At 43.2% G+C, this 21,841-nt stretch overlaps 1 protein-coding gene across 1 annotated transcript in view; it reads right to left on the bottom strand.

Annotated features, from left to right (window-relative positions):
* The window catches only part of LOC139582602 (leucine-rich repeat and fibronectin type-III domain-containing protein 2-like), a 136,218-nt gene extending 115,899 nt beyond the window's left edge, over positions 1 to 20,319 (bottom strand). Inside the window, exon 1 of the mRNA XM_071412743.1 lies at positions 19,697 to 20,319. The gene's annotated coding sequence lies outside the window, so the exon portion shown is untranslated. The remainder of the gene's footprint in view (positions 1 to 19,696) is intronic.
* Between the last annotated feature and the right edge of the window lie 1,522 nt (positions 20,320 to 21,841).

Genomic DNA, 21,841 nt, shown 5'->3' with positions numbered 1-21,841 from the left:
AAGGAGCAGTAGGGACAGTAACAGAAGGAGCAGTAGGGACAGTAACAGAAGGAGCAGTAGGGACAGTAACTGAAGGAGCTGTAGGGACAGTAACTGAAGGAGCAGTAGGGACAGTAACTGAAGGAGCAGTAGGGACAGTAACAGAAGGAGCAGTAGGGACAGTAACTGAAGGAGCAGTAGGGACAGTAACTGAAGGAGCTGTAGGGACAGTAACTGAAGGAGCAGTAGGGACAGTAACTGAAGGAGCTGTAGGGACAGTAACTGAAGGAGCTGTAGGGACAGTAACTGAAGGAGCAGTAGGGACAGTAACTGAAGGAGCAGTAGGGACAGTAACTGAAGGAGCTGTAGGGACAGTAACTGAAGGAGCTGTAGGGACAGTAACTGAAGGAGCAGTAGGGACAGTAACTGAAGGAGCTGTAGGGACAGTAACTGAAGGAGCAGTAGGAACAGTAACTGAAGGAGCAGTAGGGACAGTAACTGAAGGAGCAGTAGGGACAGTAACTGAAGGAGCTGTAGGGACAGTAACTGAAGGAGCTGTAGGGACAGTAACTGAAGGAGCAGTAGGGACAGTAACTGAAGGAGCTGTAGGGACAGTAACTGAAGGAGCTGTAGGGACAGCAACTGAAGAAGCAGTAGGGACAGTAACAGAAGGAGCTGTAGGGACAGTAACAGAAGAAGCAGTAGGGACAGTAACAGAAGGAGCAGTAGGGACAGTAACTGAAGGAGCAGTAGGGACAGTAACTGAAGGAGCAGTAGGGACAGTAACTGAAGGAGCAGTAGGGACAGTAACTGAAGGAGCAGTAGGGACAGTAACTGAAGGAGCAGTAGGGACAGTAACTGAAGGAGCTGTAGGGACAGTAACTGAAGGAGCAGTAGGGACAGTAACAGAAGGAGCAGTAGGGACAGTAACTGAAGGAGCAGTAGGGACAGTAACTGAAGGAGCAGTAGGGACAGTAACTGAAGGAGCAGTAGGGACAGTAACAGAAGGAGCAGTAGGGACAGTAACAGAAGGAGCAGTAGGGACAGTAACTGAAGGAGCTGTAGGGACAGTAACTGAAGGAGCAGTAGGGACAGTAACTGAAGGAGCAGTAGGGACAGTAACTGAAGGAGCAGTAGGGACAGTAACTGAAGGAGCAGTAGGGACAGTAACAGAAGGAGCAGTAGGGACAGTAACTGAAGGAGCTGTAGGGACAGTAACTGATGGAGCAGTAGGGACAGTAACTGAAGGAGCAGTAGGGACAGTAACTGAAGGAGCAGTAGGGACAGTAACTGAAGGAGCAGTAGGGACAGTAACTGAAGGAGCAGTAGGGACAGTAACTGAAGGAGCAGTAGGGACAGTAACTAAAGGAGCTATAGGGACAGTAACTGAAGGAGCTGTACTAGTAGCGTAGGATGCTATATTGGCAGCATGGAACTGGACTACTGCGCAAATGTGGGGTATTGTGAGACTATAGTCATGGGCCATGTTAGTAGTAGCAGGGGTTACTTTAGTAGCATTGTTGGGATATCAGTTGATGAGGGCTCGTGCCACATGGATTGGTAACTGGTAACTGGGAGACCGATGGGAGTACAGGGGAGGCTGTTATTCAAATGTCACAAATTAGTGATCTTGCCATAAGAGGAGAGTCTATGTTGTCAGGAAATGACTCATGTGTTGCGGTGTGTATATCCTCAGGTGAAAGCAGAGATAACCAAGAGCCCGGGCTGAATTCGGGAGATTGAGTGTACATCAAGATACACCTGGCGGGGGTGTTAGTACAGCGTTGGTTTGGTCCACACACACTACTCCTTACAGCTCCTGCAGCGGTAAAGATCGTCATGTCTCTCCTTGGGGGGGGGGGGGGGGGTTGCATAGTTCTAGTAGTGAGGTAGTGAGGTCCAGCTGCATTATGGGTGAGCATGCATGAAAACACCATGACTGAGGAAGCGGCGCGAAAGAGAGACTAGATTCCACTGTAAGCCATGCAGATGGGTTGGGTCTGGGAGCTACTATAAACATCATAGTTGGGTTCGGGTTAGCTGCTTTATTGGTTAATGCATCATATGATAGAGGATAGATGTTGGGGTAATTGTACTATGAACAAAATGTTGAAGGCATTGATGTGAAAGCATATACAGTGCTGAGTTACCTCAAGAGGATGTATCGTTGATTAGGGATACGCACTTGCATATCAGGTGACATGCCTATCAGGTGAAAATGGAGGACATGGGGAACAAAGAGAAAATGACATGACTTGAGAACACCTCTCAGAACCTGGGGCCGAAAGGGGAAAACTGGGCGAAAGCATGAGGAGGCTTTTTTAGGGCTTTAATTTTTGTGGAATCCACCAGAAAAGTATCCTGGAGGCATAGTGTCAAGTGAAGAGAGAGTGGCAATTGTCATGGTCTCAATCTTTGTTTTCATGCATATATACTTATGCATACTTTATCACATTGTTAACACTGTTATGTTTTGTGTTTCTTTTTGTTACTTTCCAAGTCTTATGCTATCACTTTCTTAGGAGCCAGAAAGAGAAAGTGGAAAAACAAAAAAGCGTTCCAGCTGACATGGAACAAGACAGCAGATTCAGCTGGAATGCCATTTTGTTGTGTGATAAGAGATGGAAATAAAATTGTGTATGGTGTGATCATAGAACAGAGGCCATAAGTCTCTGAGTTTGTAAACCTCATGGTGAATGTTTGTTATCATTGTTTGTTCATTTATAATATATATATATATATATTTTTTTTATATGTTATTAATGTGTTTGTTCATTTATTTAAAATAAATGTTTAAATGTCATGAATGTGTTAATATCATTGTTTGTTCATTTATAATCATGTTTTATAATTTTTTTATCATGTTTTGTTATCATTGTTTGTTAATTTCTAAGTAATTTCCAAGTTAATGTGAATTGAACAGTAGGACGCTATTGTTCAACAGGAGGGACTGTTGAAATGTTACTTATTCATGTCACTGATGGAGTGCTAAGGTTGAGGGTCTACAACAGAAGTTAAGCGTTATAGGAGGAAGGTATATAGTGGGTGCAACTAAGCTTGAAATGTGTTGAGTGCAGGGAAGCGATTACATGTGACAGGCATTGATAAGGGGAGACGGGTAGAGATCTTAGAAACTAACAAATGTCACTGAGGGAGAGAGGGTAATGTATAACGTTTACATTATGTCAGGATATGTTATTGTTAGCCATCAGGGATCCTCTGGGAGGAGCAGAGACCCAGTCTGGTATCAATACCCATGACAGCCTTGAGTTGGGATGGAGTGAGCACTTTGGGGTAGAGGTCAGGTTAGATGAAGTGAGGTAGAACAGATATCACTAAGGTTCTGTCTAGCAACAGGGATGCATTTGCTGTTCGGTTGTGGAGGAGGAGACTCAGCCTAGGAGAAAGGGTTAAATATCAGTGCTTGTGTGAAATGTTTTGTTGTGTGAATTACAGCTGTAACGACCCTTTGGGAAGAATTAAACTTGGTTAAGCTTCTCTAGTGTCCGTTATTTACTCTGAAGAATTAGAACCTAACAGTTCCAAACAAAAAAACTACAAGTGTGCTTGCTTCAGTTCCTCAACGGCACAGCTAGGAGAGCTCAAATAAAGCACCTTATATTTGAAGGCTATTTCCTTGAGTCATAAATTTGAAATTGTTTGGATTCCATCATGTGAACTGTTGTGTCCTCACCTTTGGTCTGATAATTTTCCCATAATCCCCAGTGTTCTCTTTCAATTGCTACCATGGTCATGCATATAGTTTTTATAGTTCTTCTGTTAGAAACATCTCAATTTGGCCCTATCTATATGGGCCAATATCCACCAGTGTAAAGGGTTAATGTGTCTGATAGCTTGACTTGTAATGTGGTTCCACAGAATAAACAGTTTAAAATGTGTCTGATAGCTTGACTTGTAATGTGGTTCCACAGAATAAACAGTTTAAAATGTGTCTGATAGCTTGACTTGTAATGTGGTTCCACAGAATAAAACAGTTTAAAATGTGTCTGATAGCTGGACACAAATAAATAAAAAACATAGGTTTTATTGTCACACACACCAGATAGGTGCAGTGGAATGTGTTGTTTTACAGGCTCAGCCACAGTAGTACGGTGCCCCTGGAGCAAATTAGGGTTAAGTGCCTTGCTCAAGGGAACATGGACCGATTTTTTTTTACCTCGTCAGCTCGGGAATTCGAACCAGCGATCTTTCAGTTACTGGCCCAAAGTTGTAAACGCTAATCTATCTGTCAGAGGCAAAGTCCGAACAGGGAACAAACTGTGGTCTCCGTTCCACAAAATGTTTGATATTTAGAGCAACTAAAAGGCCACTTTAATAATGTTAACATATCTTGCATTACTCATCTCATATGTATATACTGTATTCTATACTATTCCGCTGTATCTTAGTCTATGCCACTCTGACATTGCTTGTCCATATATTTATATATTCTTAATTCCATTCCTTTACTTAGATTTATGTGTATAGGGTATTTGTTGTGAAATTGTTAGATAATACTTGTTAGATATTGCTGCACTGTCGGAACTAGAACCACAAGCATTTCGCTAAACTCGCAATAACATCTTCTAAACACGTACGTGTATGTGACCAATAAAATGTGATTTGATTTCAGATCCTGCCATCATGCCAGGCCAGTCAAGGTGTCAAAATGATTGCAGGGAGAAAGTTAGGACTCAGTTGTTAGGTAGGCTGTACAGTATCATGAAAATAATATCAAGAACAGTGAAATAATACCCTTTTCTAAACCCTGTCAATGACACCAGATGACCAGCTGCAGAAAAACTGCACCTTGTATATAGACAAACACGATGTACACGCATGTATGCACCCAAACACACACACACACACACACACACACACACACACACACACACACACACACACACACACACACACACACACACACACACACACACACACACACACACACACACACACACACACACAGACACAGAGACACACAGACACACAGACATTGTGTGCCATGAATAGCAACCATGTGTTTCTTCCAGCCGGTATGTAGGTTGAATTCTTCCTCCACCATTTGCTTCACTTCAAAGCTCTTTTTTTGTGCTGTGCTGGTCCCCTGGGCACCTCCGTCCTCTTTTCAGGGCTTGCCTGGTGTCAACGGCTATGCAGTGAACGGCATATCAATTACACAATGAGGCTGTGGGAGAAAATTGCCATCAACAACTAATACTGTGGGTTTGCTGCTCCTCCACAAAATCCTGCTTATTAAGGATGCCAAGTACTGAACATTTAAATGATTAGTTCTTCCTTTAATACAAAATGTTTTAGCGTTATTGCCAAACAATTGTATCTGTTGAAAGAGAAAACATTATCATTACCTTTTTTTTTTTTTTACAATCCTGCTTCTTCACGAGCCAAGTTCCACTACAAGGTTGAATGAGATGATTCTTGATGTCTTTGCCATACATTGCCTGAATAATGTAATGAAGTTAACACAACATGCTACCACTGAACCAGGAGGAACCAAAAGTACTGAGGCCACTCATCCCTCACACACCAGCTGAGGACAATGTGCAAAGAAGAAGTTCAAGCGGTGCCATATAGAGAGGGGACAGAACAGAGTGAATCATGGTCATGTGGAGGGAGAACAGAACAGAGCGAATCATTGTCATGTGGTCATGTGGAGGGAGAACAGAACAGAGTGAATCATTGTCATGTGGAGAGAGAACAGAACAGAGTGAATCATTGTTATGTGGTCATGTGGAGGGAGAACAGAACAGAGTGAATCATTGTCATGTGGTCATGTGGAGAGAGAACAGAACAGAGTGAATCATTGTCATGTGGACATGTGGAGGGAGAACAGAACAGAGTGAATCATTGTCATGTGGTCATGTGGAGAGAGAACAGAACAGAGTGAATCATTGTCATGTGGTCATGTGGAAGGAGAACAGAACAGAGTGAATCATTGTCATGTGGAGAGAGAACAGAACAGAGTGAATCATTGTCATGTGGTCATGTGGAAGGAGAACAGAACAGAGTGAATCATTGTCATGTGGTCATGTGGAGAGAGAACAGAACAGGGTGAATCATTGTCATGTGGACATGTGGAGAGAGAACAGAACAGGGTGAATCATTGGCATGTGGTCATGTGGAGGGAGAACAGAACAGAGTGAATCATTGTCATGTGGTCATGTGGAGAGAGAACAGAACAGAGTGAATCATTGTCATGTGGACATGTGGAGGGAGAACAGAACAGAGTGAATCATTGTCATGTGGTCATGTGGAGAGAGAACAGAACAGAGTGAATCATTGTCATGTGGTCATGTGGAGAGAGAACAGAACAGAGTGAATCATTGTCATGTGGTCATGTGGAGAGAGAACAGAACAGAGTGAATCATTGTCATGTGGACATGTGGAGGGAGAACAGAACAGAGTGAATCATTGTCATGTGGACATGTGGAGGGAGAACAGAACAGAGTGAATCATTGTCATGTGGTCATGTGGAGAGAGAACAGAACAGAGTGAATCATTGTCATGTGGTCATGTGGAGAGAGAACAGAACAGAGTGAATCATTGTCATGTGGACATGTGGAAGGAGAACAGAACCCTCTAAAGGCTCTAAGCACCTCTGCCAAGGTCTGCCTGCTACTACCCTGAGGGAAGGGTTGAAATCATACAGCTATTCCCTTAGGAGATATCCACTTTACAAACTGCTCCACTTACCAGGCAGTAAGGATAAATAGGGGCCGATGCAGTTGCCAAGAAACCAGAGTTGGATTGTTGTTTGACGGATGTATCGTTCCACAACTAACAGTACTATTTATACATCACAAGGGTGTGTGTGTGTGTATTTGTGTACTTGTGTCTGTGTGTGTGTTTGTGTGCATGCATGCTTGTTTTTAAGAATGTATCTGCGACTTTCAGAAATTCAATAATTGCCAGACAACATGTCTTGCCACATAGCTCCCGATATGAAAGCTTAATGTGAGATGAGAGTGTTATCAAAGCAAGGGAGTAATTTTAAAACAAACCCAGTCTTAACCTTTTGGGCAGTTGTTGTATAACTGCCTGATAACGGGTGTAATATAGAGCTATCAAAGACAAGATATATCTGCAGGGGGACCCATGCTGAGTTCCAGTATTCTAGCATTAGCAACAGAACCATGCTATCCTGCTGCTCTCCCTCCCACTATACACTCCCAAAGCTGTTATACTGATGCTCTGGGACACAGCTGTGTATGTGTGTGTGTGTGTGTGTGTGTGTGTGTGTGTGTGTGTGTGTGTGTGTGTGTGTGTGTGTGTGTGTGTGTGTGTGTGTGTGTGTGTGTGTGTGTGTGTGTGTGTGTGTGTGTGTGTGTGTGTGTGTGTGTTTTTATGTGAGTGTGTGTAATTTCCAGAACAGTAACTTTTCGTTCAACTGTAAACAGTATTAGTAATAAGACTATTACTTAGCTCCCTGTCCTATAAGGAAAATGCTATGTCTAACATATAGGCAAACAGCAGACTTTCTCTTTCTCTCTGCTTTGGACTACTGTAGCCAACCTATTCTACTTGGTCTACATAACAACTTGCATAATATGGGCTACTACAGTAACAGATCATAATTGAGTGAGTAATATTCATAAATTCCACAAGCTGCCTGTCACATATATAGATTTAATCACCCAGCATTCTAAAGCACTGGAGTGTGTGTGTGAGTGAGTGAGTGAGTGAGTGAGTGAGTGAGTGAGTGAGTGAGTGAGTGAGTGAGTGAGTGAGTGAGTGAGTGAGTGAGTGAGTGAATGAGTGAGTGAATGAGTGAGTGAGTGAGTGTGTGTGAGTTAGTTAGTGCACATGTAGGTGTGGTCTCCTTTCACATTCAGATCACAGTCACTCAGCATGCAGCACGCCAAGGTGTTGCAGCAAGCCAGGAAATGGCTCAAGGGCATGCACAACGTGTGGCAGAGAGAGAGCGGGTCAGCTGTGGCACGCTGACACGGACACAGTACCCCCACTCAGATAGGGACCTGTGTTAATGAGAGCCTCTAGTGCAATGATGAGTAACACTCCTCTCTTTCTTCCCCTCAATTCCTGCTTCCTGCTCATTCCCCAGCTCTCACTCTCTGCAGCCTTGTTCTCAACTATCATTTTTCTTCCTATCTCTCCTCTGTCACTCTCTCTTTTTTTTCATCATCTCACTCTCTCTGTGTCTTTCTCATCATACGTTGCTCAATGTTTCAAGAGTTAGGTCCTTTCTCACATTGACGCTCTCAATGCCTGATCTTTCTCTCTCTCTGCACCACTCGCTCTCCCTCCCCCTCTCTCCCTCCCTCCCTCCCTCCCTCTCTCTCCATGGGAATATAGAGCAGGGTCATTGAGCGGCTGAAGCCTGGCCCTCACTGCGAAATTAATCTTTAGAAAATTACACAAAGGCCAACTGAATCTCGCCGTAAATCTGTGCCTTAGACTTGTTTAATTTCAGGGCCACAGTGCTGACAGGGCTTCTTCTCTGGCAGCTGAGAGAGACGCACAGCTCAATTTCTCTATTTGTATGTCTGTACCCTCGCCGTCCATCTTAAGTGTCCCAACGGAGCTAACAAGAGAGACAAATACCCCAGGTTACAACTCTGATATACAAAACGTAAATCCTAATTGGAGAATATGTAGGCAGCAGTTTACTTGAAATATTCTTGCATTAAGTGTTCACTGTGTGTCTATATCTCTCAAATGTTCCAAGCTATTTCAGGAATGTACAGACATATTTCAATTGAACAGATAACAATTGAAAAGTACCTGCGCTACATGTTAGGTGTCTGAAGAATGTCTGACATTGTTTGAACTCAATTTCCAGAGACACTCAGTGCTTCTGATGCAGAGAAGTAATTTATATAGCCTGGCGTGTAAACGGTGTGATGGAACGCGTGCTGCTGGAAGAAAGCAGCACTACATGCACTGGAGGACTGAGAGGCTTCACAAAGCTAATATTAGATCTTAATGAATTACCAAGAGGCAATGCAGGCGGCCAGGCCTGTATCATACAGCCACACATTTTCCCTGACAAAACAACTAAAGAGCACAAGAGAAGATATGTCTGGATATATTGTTCAGTCTATAATCCTGTTGGTTTCTAACTCTGTAAGTGCTGACCTGTCAGTGATGGGATTGGATTGTCCATAGGAGAGAGGGATCAGAGAATCAGGAATAACTAAATACATGAGCAGTGGATTTGGCTTTGGGCCCACTTTTGGCTTTGCACAGACAGGCTTGAGAGTGGGAAATTATGACTCTTTGTCCTATTTTGCTTTGATCGGCTGCTATTTAACTAAGACAACATCCCACAATGACAAACCATACGTTATTTATAAATGGCCCAAAAATTCTGATTCCCAACCACCTTTTTTGTCCTGTGAATGATTCACCCTAATCTTTAGGAACCATCCCAAATCAAAATACATAATTGCAGTGCATTCTTCAAATATGTAAATGGAGAAGTTAGCCTATCCTTATTCGCTACAACCAACCATTTGGGACCAAAAAACTAAAACATTTGGGACCATTTTTTGGGGGGGGCAACACTAAAATCCAACCGATAAAACTTGTTTATCAGTTCAATATATGCGTCCACCTCCACAACTGAATAAAAATGGACAACATGACTAAACTGGGCATAGGTCTGTTTGGGTAGGTAGCACGCGATACTGCCAGCTGAACCCTCACCAGAAGGGACAAGACAAACCTAGCCTGGTCGCAGATTTGTATCTGATGCCAACTCGTGATAATGACCATAGGATTTGACAAGACTGATCTGGGAGCAGGCTAAACCACTGTTCTGTGTATAATCCACATCCATCCCTTTTGATTGAACACCCTGTTCCACCCATACATGTTCTGTTCACTGTTTGATGAAAAAAAATTGAGCGGCTGTCAGGCGTGACCATCTAATCCCAGCTTTAGGGATGCTGCTGGTCCAAGGACAGAATCAATGGCTGATGAGGGGACATTGCAGTGGTTGTAACAACAAATGAGACTTGCTGCTGTCTTCTCTGACATCAGGAGTAAGACAGCCAGGGAGTCCAGGCTAAGCCTCTGTACAGCCAGAGAGTCCAGGCAAGGCCTATGTACAGCCAGGGAGTCCAGGCTAGGCCTATGTACAGCCAGGGAGTCCAGGCTAGGCCTATATACAGCCAGGGAGTACAGGCTAGGCCTATGTACAGCCAGGAAGTCCAGGCTAGGCCTATATACAGCCAGGGAGTCCAGGCTAGGCCTATGTACAGCCAGGGAGTCCAGGCAAGGCCTATGTACAGCCAGGGAGTCCAGGCTAGGCCTATGTACAGCCAGGGAGTCCAGGCTAGGCCTATGTACAGCCAGGGAGTCCAGGCAAGGCCTATGTACAGCCAGGGAGTCCAGGCTAGGCCTATGTACAGCCAGGGAGTCCAGGCAAGGCCTATGTACAGCCAGGGAGTCCAGGCTAGGCCTATGTACAGCCAGGGAGTCCAGGCAAGGCCTATGTACAGCCAGGGAGTCCAGGCTAGGCCTATGTACAGCCAGGGAGTCCAGGCTTATATAGTTGAGTGCAGTGCCTGTCTGTGCAGAGGAGCTTTCATCTCTTGAGCCTTTTAGTCCTTTTAGCCTAATGCCTTTGGTGCTCTGACTGACACTCAGGCTAGCAGCCTCCACTGGCAGGCAACAGTGAGGGCACTCTGATCACCAGAACACAGCATCAACCAACACTCAACCCAGGTTTAAAAGTGTACACATCCTAGTGCTAGCATTCATCTTCACAGCATGAAACACTTTAGAGAGTTAAAATTAAGGGAGGATTTAATTTCTACACGTTGGCTAATGTGATGGCTAATCAATGATGCCTAGCAACGGACAATACAATCACCGTGTATCACAGGAGGTTGGTGGGACCTTAATTGGGGAGGACTGGCTCATGGTAATGGCTGGAGGGAAATAAGAGGAACGGTATCAAATACATCAAACACACTGTTTCCATGTTTGATGCCATTCCATTTGCTCTGTTCCAGGCATTATTATGAGCCGTTCTCCCCTCAGCAGCCTCCACTGCCGTGCATGGATATTAAAGGATCTGTAAGGTGGCTCAATAAACATTGGGCGATCTTGTCGCTCTCTTTTGAAATAGATGCCAAGTTGCTGAAGGAGATGGATGACATGAATATTAAACCAGTTGTTGGTTGCTATCAGATGGCACCACTGTTTGTTATTTGTGGAAGCTTTGCTATAATAGTAACACTTTATTGGATTGGGAGTTACATATGCATTCATAACAACCTTTATGGAACCAGTTAGGACACCTTTATGGGTGTTGCAGTATCAAAGGAATTATAAATGCCTCACGTACAGTATACAGTAGGAGATACTGACACCTTTGAGGAAAGCGTTAACTCTCCATAACTTGGTATTTAAACATTGTGGGAATGCTTGTAGCTAAAAAGCTTGTGAATTCAGTTTTTAGGTCCCACGTTACATCTGATCTCAGGCCTGTTGGTCAGCAATTTTGAAGTAATTGTGGGTGTGTTTCCCTGTGCTTGGTGTTGTGGTTTAAAGGGATAATTCGGGATTTGGGGAATGAGTCCCTTTATCTGTGGCGTACTGCACTAGCATCGAAAAGTCCCCATGATATGCAACTTTTCAAGGAAGTCAGGAACCAATATACACATTCAGTTAGGAAAGCAAAGCCTAGCTTTCTCAAACAGAAATTTGCATCCTGCAGCACTAATTCCAAAACGTTTTGGGACACTGTAAAGACCATGGAGAATAAGAGCACCTCCTCCCAGCTGCCCACTGCATTGAGGCTAGGAAACACTGTCACCACCGATAAAGCCACAATAAATCGAGAATTTCAATAAGCATTTCTCTACGGCTGGCCATGCTTTCCACCTGGCTACCCAACCCCGGCCAACAGCTCTGCACCCCCCGCAGCAACTGGCCCGCTTCTCCTTCACTCAAATCCAGGCAGCTGATGTTCTGAAAGAGCTGCAAAATCTGGATCCTTACAAATCAGCTGGGCTAGACAATCTGGACGCTCTATTCCTAAAATTATCTGCCGCCATTGTTGCAACCCCTATTACTAGTCTGTTCAACCTCTCTGTCATATCGTCTGAGATTCCTAAAGATTGGAAAGCGGCCGCGGACATCCCCCTCTTCAAAGAGGGAAACACTCTAGACCCAAACTGTTACAGACCTATATCCATCCTGCCCTGCCCTTCCAAAGTCTTCGAAAGCCAAGTTAACAAACAGATCACCGACCATTTCGAATCCCACCGTTCCTTCTCCGCTATGCAATCCGGTTTCCGAGCTGGTCACGGATGCACCTCAGCCACGCTCAAGGTACTAAACGATATCATAACCGCCATCGATAAAAGACAGTACTGTGCAGCCGTCTTCATCGACCTGGCCAAGACTTGACTCTGTCAATCACGTTATTCTTATCGGCAGACTCAACAGCCTTGGTTTCTCTAATGACTGCCTTGCCTGGGTCACAAACTACTTCTCAGATAGAGTTCAGTGTGTCAAATCAGAGGGCTTGTTGTCCAGACCTCTGGCAGTCTCTATGGGGGTGCTACAGGGTTCAAATCTCGGGCCGACTCTTTTCTCTGTATATATCAATGATGTCGCTCTTGCTGCGGGTGATTCTTTGATCCACCTCTACGCAGACGACACCATTCTGTATACATCTGGCCTTTCTTTGGACACTGTGTTAACAAACCTCCAAATGAGCTTCAATGCCATACAACACTCCTTCCGTGGCCTCCAACTGCTTTTAAACGCTAGTAAAACTAAATCCATGCTCTTCAACCGATCGCTGCCCGCAACCACCCGCTCCCCCCAGACTAGCATCATTACTCTGGACAGTTCTGACTTAGAATATGTGGACAACTATAAATACCTAGGTGTCTGGCTAGACTGTAAACTCTCCTTCCAGACTCATATTAAGCATCTCCACTATCCTACCGATCCTTGACTTTGGCGATGTCATTTACAAAATAGCCTCCAACACTCTACTCATCAAATTGTATGCAGTCTATCAACGTGCCATCCGTTTTGTCACCAAAGCCCCATATACTACCCACCACTATGACCTGTATGCTCTCGTTGTCTGGTCCTCGCTACATATTCGTCACCAAACCCACTTACTCCAGGTCATCTATAAATCTTTGCTAGGTAAAGCTCTGCCTTATCTCAGCTCACTGGTCACCACAGCAACACCCACCCGTAGCACGCGCTCCAGCAGGTATATTTCACTGGTCATCCCCAAACCCAACACTTCCTTTGGCCGCCTTTCCTTCCAGTTCTCTGCTGCCAATGACTGGAAAGAATTGCAAAAATCACTGAAGTTGGAGACTTATATCTCCCTCGCTAACTTTAAGCATCAGCTGTCATAGCAGCTTACCGACCGCTGCAGCTGTACACAGCCCATATGTAAATAGCCCATCCTACTACCTACCTCATCCCCATATGTGTTTTTGTTTTTCTGCTCTTTTGCACACAAGTATTTCTACTTACACATCCTCATCTGCACATATATCACTCCAGTGTTATTTGCTAAATTGTAATTACTTCGCCATTATGGCCTATTTATTGCCTTACCTTCTTACTTCATTTGCAGAAACTTTATACAGATTTTTTCTATTGTGTTATTGACTGTACGTTTGTTTATCCCATGTGTATCTCTGTGTTGTTGTTTTTGTCACACTGCTTTGCTTTATCTTGGCCAGGTCGCAGTTGTAAATGAGAACTTGTTCTCAACTGGCCTAACTGGTTAAATAAAGGTGAAATACTTTTTTTTAAATCTTTTTTTTATCGACTCCCGCATAGTCTGATGAACTTGTGGATATCGTTTTTATGTCTCTGTGTGCAGTTTGAATGAAGTTGCTAACTAGCATTAGTGCAATGACGGGAAGTCTAGCATGCTAGCAGATACCCATAGACTACCAGTCATTGCGCATTGGCGAGCCAAACTACCTCCAACCTCCTTCATACTGGACAGAGACATAAAAATGGTTACCACGAGTTAATCTGACTCTGGGGAAGTAGTCTAAGGGCTTCATTGCCAAAATTCTGAAGTATCCCTTTAAGACTGTAAAACTATTTTGATGGTTTTAGTGCTCAGCACAGCAAGCAGTCTTTATACGTCCCACGGCGATGCTATTGTTTCCTTATGCTGACGGGCGTGTAAAATTCTCAGAAAATATATTTGGCAAAACCAAGTGGCAGTAACCTCTTTCTCTGGCAGGTTCCACAGTCTGCCAGTCAGGAGTGCAAGCTGGGTGGGTGGGAGGGGAGAGGAGGAGAGGGGATGGAGGGAGAGCGAAGCGAGGCAGAGAGGGCAAGCTGGGTGGGAGGGGAGAGGAGGAGAGGGGATGGAGGGAGAGCAAAGCGAGTCAGAGAGGGCAAGCTGGATGGGAGGGGAGAGGAGAAGAGAGGATGGAGAGAGAGCATTGCGAGGCAGAGAGGGAAAGCTGGGTGGGAGAGGAGAGGAGGAGAGGGGGTGGAGGGAGAGCGTAGTGAGGCAGGGAGGGCAAGCTGGTTGGGAGGGGAGAGGAGGAAAGGGGAGGGAGGAACTGAGAGCATAGCGAGGCAGAGAGGGAAAGCTGGGTGGGAGGGGAGGGGAGAGGAGGAGAGGAGAGGGGAGGGAGAGCGTAGCGAGGCAGAGAGGGCAAGCTTAGTGAGTAAGGAAGAAAACACCAGCGATGCAGAGAGGTGATAAAACCAGGAGTAATATGAAGAGGAGGATGAAGAGATAGAGAGAAGCAGGTCTGAGGTCTATGTCACCTCCCAATCCCCTACACACACACAGTTTGGAGTCCCATAGCTCAGTCCCTCAGACACACCACACAACCGTGCACGCTCTCTGTGCTGTGCGTCCTGTGTAGTGTGCAGGCAGCTAAGAATGGGGCTTAGTGTGCGTCAGTCAGAAGAACGGTGACATATGTGCCATTATTTATAGCTAGCAGATCCTCTGAGAGGCCCAGCCCAGGGGCTGCTTAGAGAGGTATTATTAGAGAGCCCAAAGGCCTGCAACGGAGCGCCATCCAACCAAACCCACAGAACTTTTCACATTAAATAGACCAATAATGGTATATATGTTGTTGCTGCACAAGGAATCAAGTATCCTCACAAGAGTGATTTTAATGTTGTCATTAGAATACAATCACAAGAATAAGTGTATATTTACAGAGCTATTGTATTTAAGTTCTATATACAGGGGCTCCCAGTATACAGATTGGGATAAGGGAGGTGGATTCATATGAAAAACATTAACATAGTGACATACAGTTACCAATACAGATGTTGTGCAATAAAAAGGTGGGGAATCAGATTTCTTGTAAAATGGCAGAATCTGGATGTGATCTTTTTGTCTGTTAACCCCTCCACCAACTCTACATCCTTGAGATTTGAGCTGTGATCTCCATGCAGCCATGTTACCATGAAGTTGGAGTGTGCTCATGGGAGGTATGGTGTGAATTAGGGCAGGGCGGTATATCGAGGAATATGCAAAGCCTGAATACTGTATGTTAGCCACATGATATAGCTAAGAAAATACATTCAATGTAGCCAAAGATTATAAGGTCCCCTAAGAAACACTTATCAACACTTTGGTTCCTACCATGTCACAATAACTTCTCCCTGGCATTTTCATTTGTCATCATGTCAAACATCACTGTATTCAAAGTGCAAACTTTTATATTCTAACTATACATTCTATTTCCATGATTCCAACAGTTCAACCAAGTGTTTTGCTCTAAATCGCAAGTCAAATCGCAATTGCAACATAAGGCCTAGATTGTTTGCCCATATCATGCAGCCCTACGTGGCAGTGTGGAAATGATCTCAAATGAGTGCAGAAAATGCAAAAATTTATGAAAATGCAGAAAATTATTCTTGGTTGAGGGTAGAATTGAACAGTATAAAACAATCAGAATGGAGAAAGACCCATTGAAATCACTTAGAATGTATGTGTTGCCACCCTAGGGTCACTACTCAAAAACATAAAATACTGTCAAATACCGTGATATGATATTTTGGCTATACCGCCCAGCTGTAGTGTGAAATGGTTAATAGTAAGTAAATTAGGGGCATGTTTCTAATCCCTGTGAGGCAAAGGCCATCTCTTAAACAGCAGACAATGGGTTTAGCAGTGAGCACTATAGCTAGGATCCCTTCCCTCTGCATGGCCTGCCTGCTGTGACGTGGTAGTGAGCCAGCTAGCTCCACCAGGGAGGGAGTTAAGTGTTCCTGGCTGTGCAGCACAGGTATTAAGGTTAGCCTATTGTTGGCGGTGCCTCTGTAAACCACTTCACACAGACTGACCGCTGTGGACTGACTTCACAGGCAGCTCTGGCAGGACAGAGAATCTAGGACCAGTTTTATAAATATCTTAGAACTAGCACTACAGGGTTGGAGAACATGTTGTGGAAGGTGCTCATTATTTGTTCTTCACACATTCTTGAACGCGTGACTGTATGGCATGGAAATACTGGGAAAGTCAAGGTCTGAACTAGAAACTTCATGGTTAAAAACACAGTACTGCAGCTCACCTGCTTTCTAAGCCAAAATACATATTTCATTGCTGCTATTCAAGAGTATGCAATATCATGTCTCTGAAGCAACACTACTACTATGTTTCTGTTGTAGACATACAGCAATTGAGGGGGAGAAAAGGCCAGAGCAAGGCTTGAACCAACAACCCTGTGGTTACAGGGCAAGCACACTGCCTCCAGTGTGATTAAGGTCCAGATCCCTGAGCAAAGGCTAAATTATGCTTACATAAAGGCAATAGAATATAGCTAGTTGCCAATCTTCTCTTAAAACCACATTCCAATTATCCAAATTGGACAAATCAGGACCTTGTGAATTTAAGGTTCTAGCTGACATTTTGGTCAAAAATGAGTTAGCTACATAGATCGTTGCTCTTTAGGTGGTCCTTTACGTAAGATATGTCAGATTTGTGAAAAAGTTTTTGAAAAATGTGTGAAAAATCTGAAAGTTCTATCTGCGCAAACATCACACAATGCTGGGTTGTCAATCAAAAGTAACTGTATGTAAGGTGATATACTTATTGAGTCATGAAAGAGGAAGACATCACAAAACAGTTCTGAGATCTGGAACTTGAAAAATACTCATCTCAAAACCCTACATTTTGCATATAGAACATTATAGTCCCAAGTTCTTGATTATTCATATAATAGGTTCTGGTCCTCTTTTACAATTACTTAGATATTTTTCACCACTTGTTCAGACGAATGACCATCACTTAAGCTCTTTATGGTAAAAACAAATAAATACTGGTGCCTCACATCAGCCCTTTACACTCGTACCTGTATACAGGTTGCGGATTTGGACACTAAAAAGCGCCTAAATTGGAAAACAGTGGCTGTACAGTAACATGCTATAAATGACATCAGAGCTCAGGCTCTGAGCTTCACAGTCCTGTATGGGTTTTGACTGACAGACGTTCTGAACGCAACAAGAAGTGGCCTCCATCCCTCCTGCTAATTGGGCAACTTTCAATTTTTTTGTTGTCCGAATGAGAGAAAAGCTGTAAATGAAGAGGACTATGTATTTGAAAGATGAGACGTTGAGGATTATAATAAATATCACTTTGATGCCATACAAGCAAGCCAAACACCCGTGAGTCCAAATGTGCACTTCACATTTCCATATCATAAAGTCATGTCATATACAGTGTCAACGTTCATGATCACTATGTTTGATGTACAGTTACAAGATAACATGGCGTCATGTCCTGGGTTGTTCTGAACACAATGAGCCCATGTGTGTCTATTGTGAAGAAAATTCACTGCGGCACACGCACCTGAATGCACTCAGGACGCCTTTCTATGTGCAGCAAAATTACCATCTGTTTCTCTGAATTGCCATCTGTAGGAAACAGTTCAATTTAGCCATGTCCATATAAGCCAATTCTCACGAAGGTAAAGGCACATTGGAGAGGCATTGCTGTTTTTGTCTTGTTCTATATCAATATGAAAACCTCAATGGAAGGATTAGTTCACTAAAATTACAAACATACCACATTGTATTGATAACTAGCAAGTAGTTAACTGACTGTGGGTGTCGGAGACAAGAAAAATGTATCCGTTTACTCATCCAGAGCTAAGCTTTAGCAATGTTGCTAGTTCTCCATAGGCTACAGTGTACTTGTCATTTTAGTGAACTAGCGCTTTAACAAATGTGTGACGAACATTAACAATACATTTGTTGATGGGATTAGAAAGAAGAGCATTCTATTTATTTAATCATTACATATCTGTACTTTTCTATTGAAATGTAAATATTTGTAACATTCTGTGCCAGATAGAACCTTATGGATGAACCCAGATTGAAATTTCAAAACCACAAGGTTCTGTGTTTGAACCCACCTAAAATAACATATTTACAAATGTCTCAGGATTTTGGGTACTTTGGGTACTTTTAAGGTGAGGACCTTAATGGCTTATGAAAGAAGAATTCACTCCAAAACAGTTTTTAGTTCTTGGATGTGAAAACTTTGATGCTGAATATTTCAGAACTTTGCTTTGTGTAAATATAACATTATAGTCCCAAGGTCACAAAATCATTTTACAGGCATGATTGCATGTGCTTCAAATGAAAGAAAATGAAGGTGACATGAATACCCAACACATTTTACATGTTTCTTTTCAATGGTGCTCTCTCCATCCCCACCTCTAAATGGAACACATCATTTTCACCATATGACTCCACACTTTGGATAAGATGACTTATTTTCCCAGCAGTTCATCCATCTATTACATAGGATGCAGCCAACTTGGGAAAGCAACACTACTGGATGCTGTGTTTTGGGTACTTACAGAATATCCCTAGTATTCAGTAGTTCTTGAAAACGAATCCCCAGGCACATACACATAATATGTAAGCAACAAATCCAGCAATGAAAGCAGTTCTTTTTCTAGCAGACATTGACAGCCCGGGGATTCAAACCAGCAACCGTTGAGTTACTGGCCCAATACTCTAACCACTAGGCTCCCAGCCACCCCATAGTTCATGCCTGAATATGCATGCAGTGTAATGGCAGGGACAGAAGAGTGCAAAATTGGTGCACTTTAAAGTCACAGATGGCTCCAAAGTATTTGAATGTGCCCAGATAATCAGTAACGTGCTCATGCATGTACAAGCTACATTTTCGTTAATCATGCATTAACAGCCATTTATCTGCATTGGGGTCATGATAATAGAATAATCATGTCCAATTTGATTCCCCAATCACATGTCCCCTTAAAAACCTAGCTATAAATGTACCTTTACATCTCAATTAAATAATTGAAAAGCTAAATGAATATGGATATCGTTATCTCACAGTCGTGTTTGATCATGATTGCTGAATCTCAATGAATGTTTCTTGATATAGGCTTCAATAGCCTATCCATGGGACATGCACGCGCAGCATGGCATCAAATGCGACTAGGGTGGCGGCGCGAGCGAAAAGTGATAACAGAATGCAGCAGTATTCTAAACAACAACACGAGTAATTCCATTTAGCATCAATACCAACTTGAACTATACACGCATGTTGGCACCAACTATACATAGTCATGGATTTCTTGAAAATAATTTACAATGGATAAGGGCATGAGAAAGTACGTTTAGACAAATTACCTGACTTTTCAATGTGCCATTCTAACGACTTGATAATCATGAAACCTCATTAACAGAAAACGGACAGTGCTTGTGTCTTTCTTACCGTTCATGGCAGGCGTTTGTCCATCGTGTATTCTACCAAGAAGATGTTGCATCCTCGGCGTCCTTACTTTCACTTCGCCATTATTCCAAAATCGTTTTGAATTTCCAATATACTAACGCAATCCCGACCAGCCCTCATCACCGGCTCGCTCTGTGGATAGTGCGAGTTGCAAAGCGACCTACTCAGTGCGAAACATCCGCTCCAGTCTTCTCAGCGAAGTACTTCAGCAGTTTGAAAGGCGGATACTACAGTACATTGGCGCAGCGATACTGGTAAAATGTGTATTGAGTTATTTCAATGAAAACCAAATGCTCACTCGATTGTCATAATGTATCGTACTGTAATTCGTTCTTACTGGAAACGAGTCCCATTCTTCCTTAGGCTACTTAAATATCATATGATTAAAAACGCAATACTGTTCAATTCAGAATGCATCCGGTTTTTGGCAGTATAGCTATCCCGGATAAATTTGCGCTCCTAGCAAAACCATGTAGAAAAGAGTAGACTATATCCTATGACTGCAACCATCACACGAGGTGTACCGCAGCTCAGAGAAGATAACGCTGACCAGCAGATAGCTGGTTGAGGCCTCTAGTAGGTGGTATAACCAGCCCATGTCTCGGTAACCGCGGGAGAGACAGACAGTGAGAGACTGGTAGCGCTCATTCAGCCACAACAACACCATTATAGCCAGGTTTCCATACAAGATTTAACAACTTTCACCAACATTGCTCGCATATTGCTCCCTATCCGACATTTAATTTAATTTAATCCAACCTAAAATTGTAAAGTTTAACAAACCGATATCTGGGTCTATAGGCACACATTCAGATGAGGATGCCAAATGCCTAGGTTGAAATCTGTCACAGCTGGAGTCATAGTTAAAACACCAGTCCTAGATATTGAAATATAATGACATTTACGTGAAACAAGATTGAACATGGGTGCATTTAAAAGCCAGATACAAAGTCATTCACGTAGCTTTGACCACTCAAAAGACGCACTACATGACATTGGGAGGACGACATAGGCCACTTGCCATAAGTCTGAGTCAGAGTCTTATCATATAATTTGTCGTGCCATTTGCTTTATTTGTGTCTGGTTTGATGTTTTCAATTGGCCTAGTTAAGTTTAGAGCCCCTCAAAAATGATGATATTCTTTCATACAGTGCATATGCATGGTGTTTGCATTATTATGCACACATTAGTGTTTTTTTGTGTGTGTGTGTGTGTGTGTGGCCATCTACAGTGCATTCTGATAGAGTTCAGACCCCTTGACTTTTTACACATTTTGTTATGTTACAGCCTTATTCTAAAATTGATTAAATATTTTTTTCCCCTAATCAATCTACACACAAAACCCCATAATGACAAAGCAAAAACAGGTTTTTAGAAATGTTTGCTCTTTAATATCACTTTATCACTAAGTATTCAGACCCTTTACTCAGTACTTTGTTGAAGCACATTTGGCAGTAATTACAGCTTCGAGTCTTCTTGGGTATGATGCTACAAGCTTGGCACACGTGTATTTGTGGAGTTTATCCAATTCTTCTCTGCAGATCCTCTCAAGCTCTTAAAGCTTGGATGGGGATTGTCGCTGCACAGCGATTTTCAGGTCTCTCCAGAGATGTTAGATCGGGTTCAAGTCCGGGCTCTGGCTGGGTTCAAGTACATTCAGAGACTTGTTCAGAAGCCACTCCTGCATTGTCTTGGCTGTGTGCTTAGGGTCATTGTCCTGTTGCAAGGTGAACCTTCTCCCCAGTCTGAGGTCTTTAGTGCTCTGGAGCAGGTTTTCATTAAGGATCTCTCTTTACTTTGCTCCGTTCATCTTTCCCTCGATCCTGATTGGTCTCGCAATCCCTGCTGCTGAAAACATCCCTACTGTAAGGTTCTGCTTTTTATTTCTTAGTCAACCTTGTGTTCTTTTTCTTTGTGTTCTTGAACGTAGCCCTGTTTCTTTGTGTTCTGGAACATAGCCCTGTATTTCATTTTTGTTCATTGATTTCCAATGTGTTCGTTTCTCACCTGGTCTCATCAGCTCCCTATTTAGTTCAGTTCTTTCTGTTTGTATGGTTGTGAGGTGTTGTTTGTTTTTGACTGCCTACCTGTGCTTGACCATTGCCTGCCTGTGACCACGATTCCTGC

The sequence above is a fragment of the Salvelinus alpinus genome, chromosome 8 (assembly GCF_045679555.1).
Source record: "Salvelinus alpinus chromosome 8, SLU_Salpinus.1, whole genome shotgun sequence".
NCBI classification, from domain to species: domain Eukaryota; kingdom Metazoa; phylum Chordata; class Actinopteri; order Salmoniformes; family Salmonidae; genus Salvelinus; species Salvelinus alpinus.
Note: the sequence above shows the minus strand (reverse complement) of the source record. Positions and strands in the feature narration are given on the sequence as shown.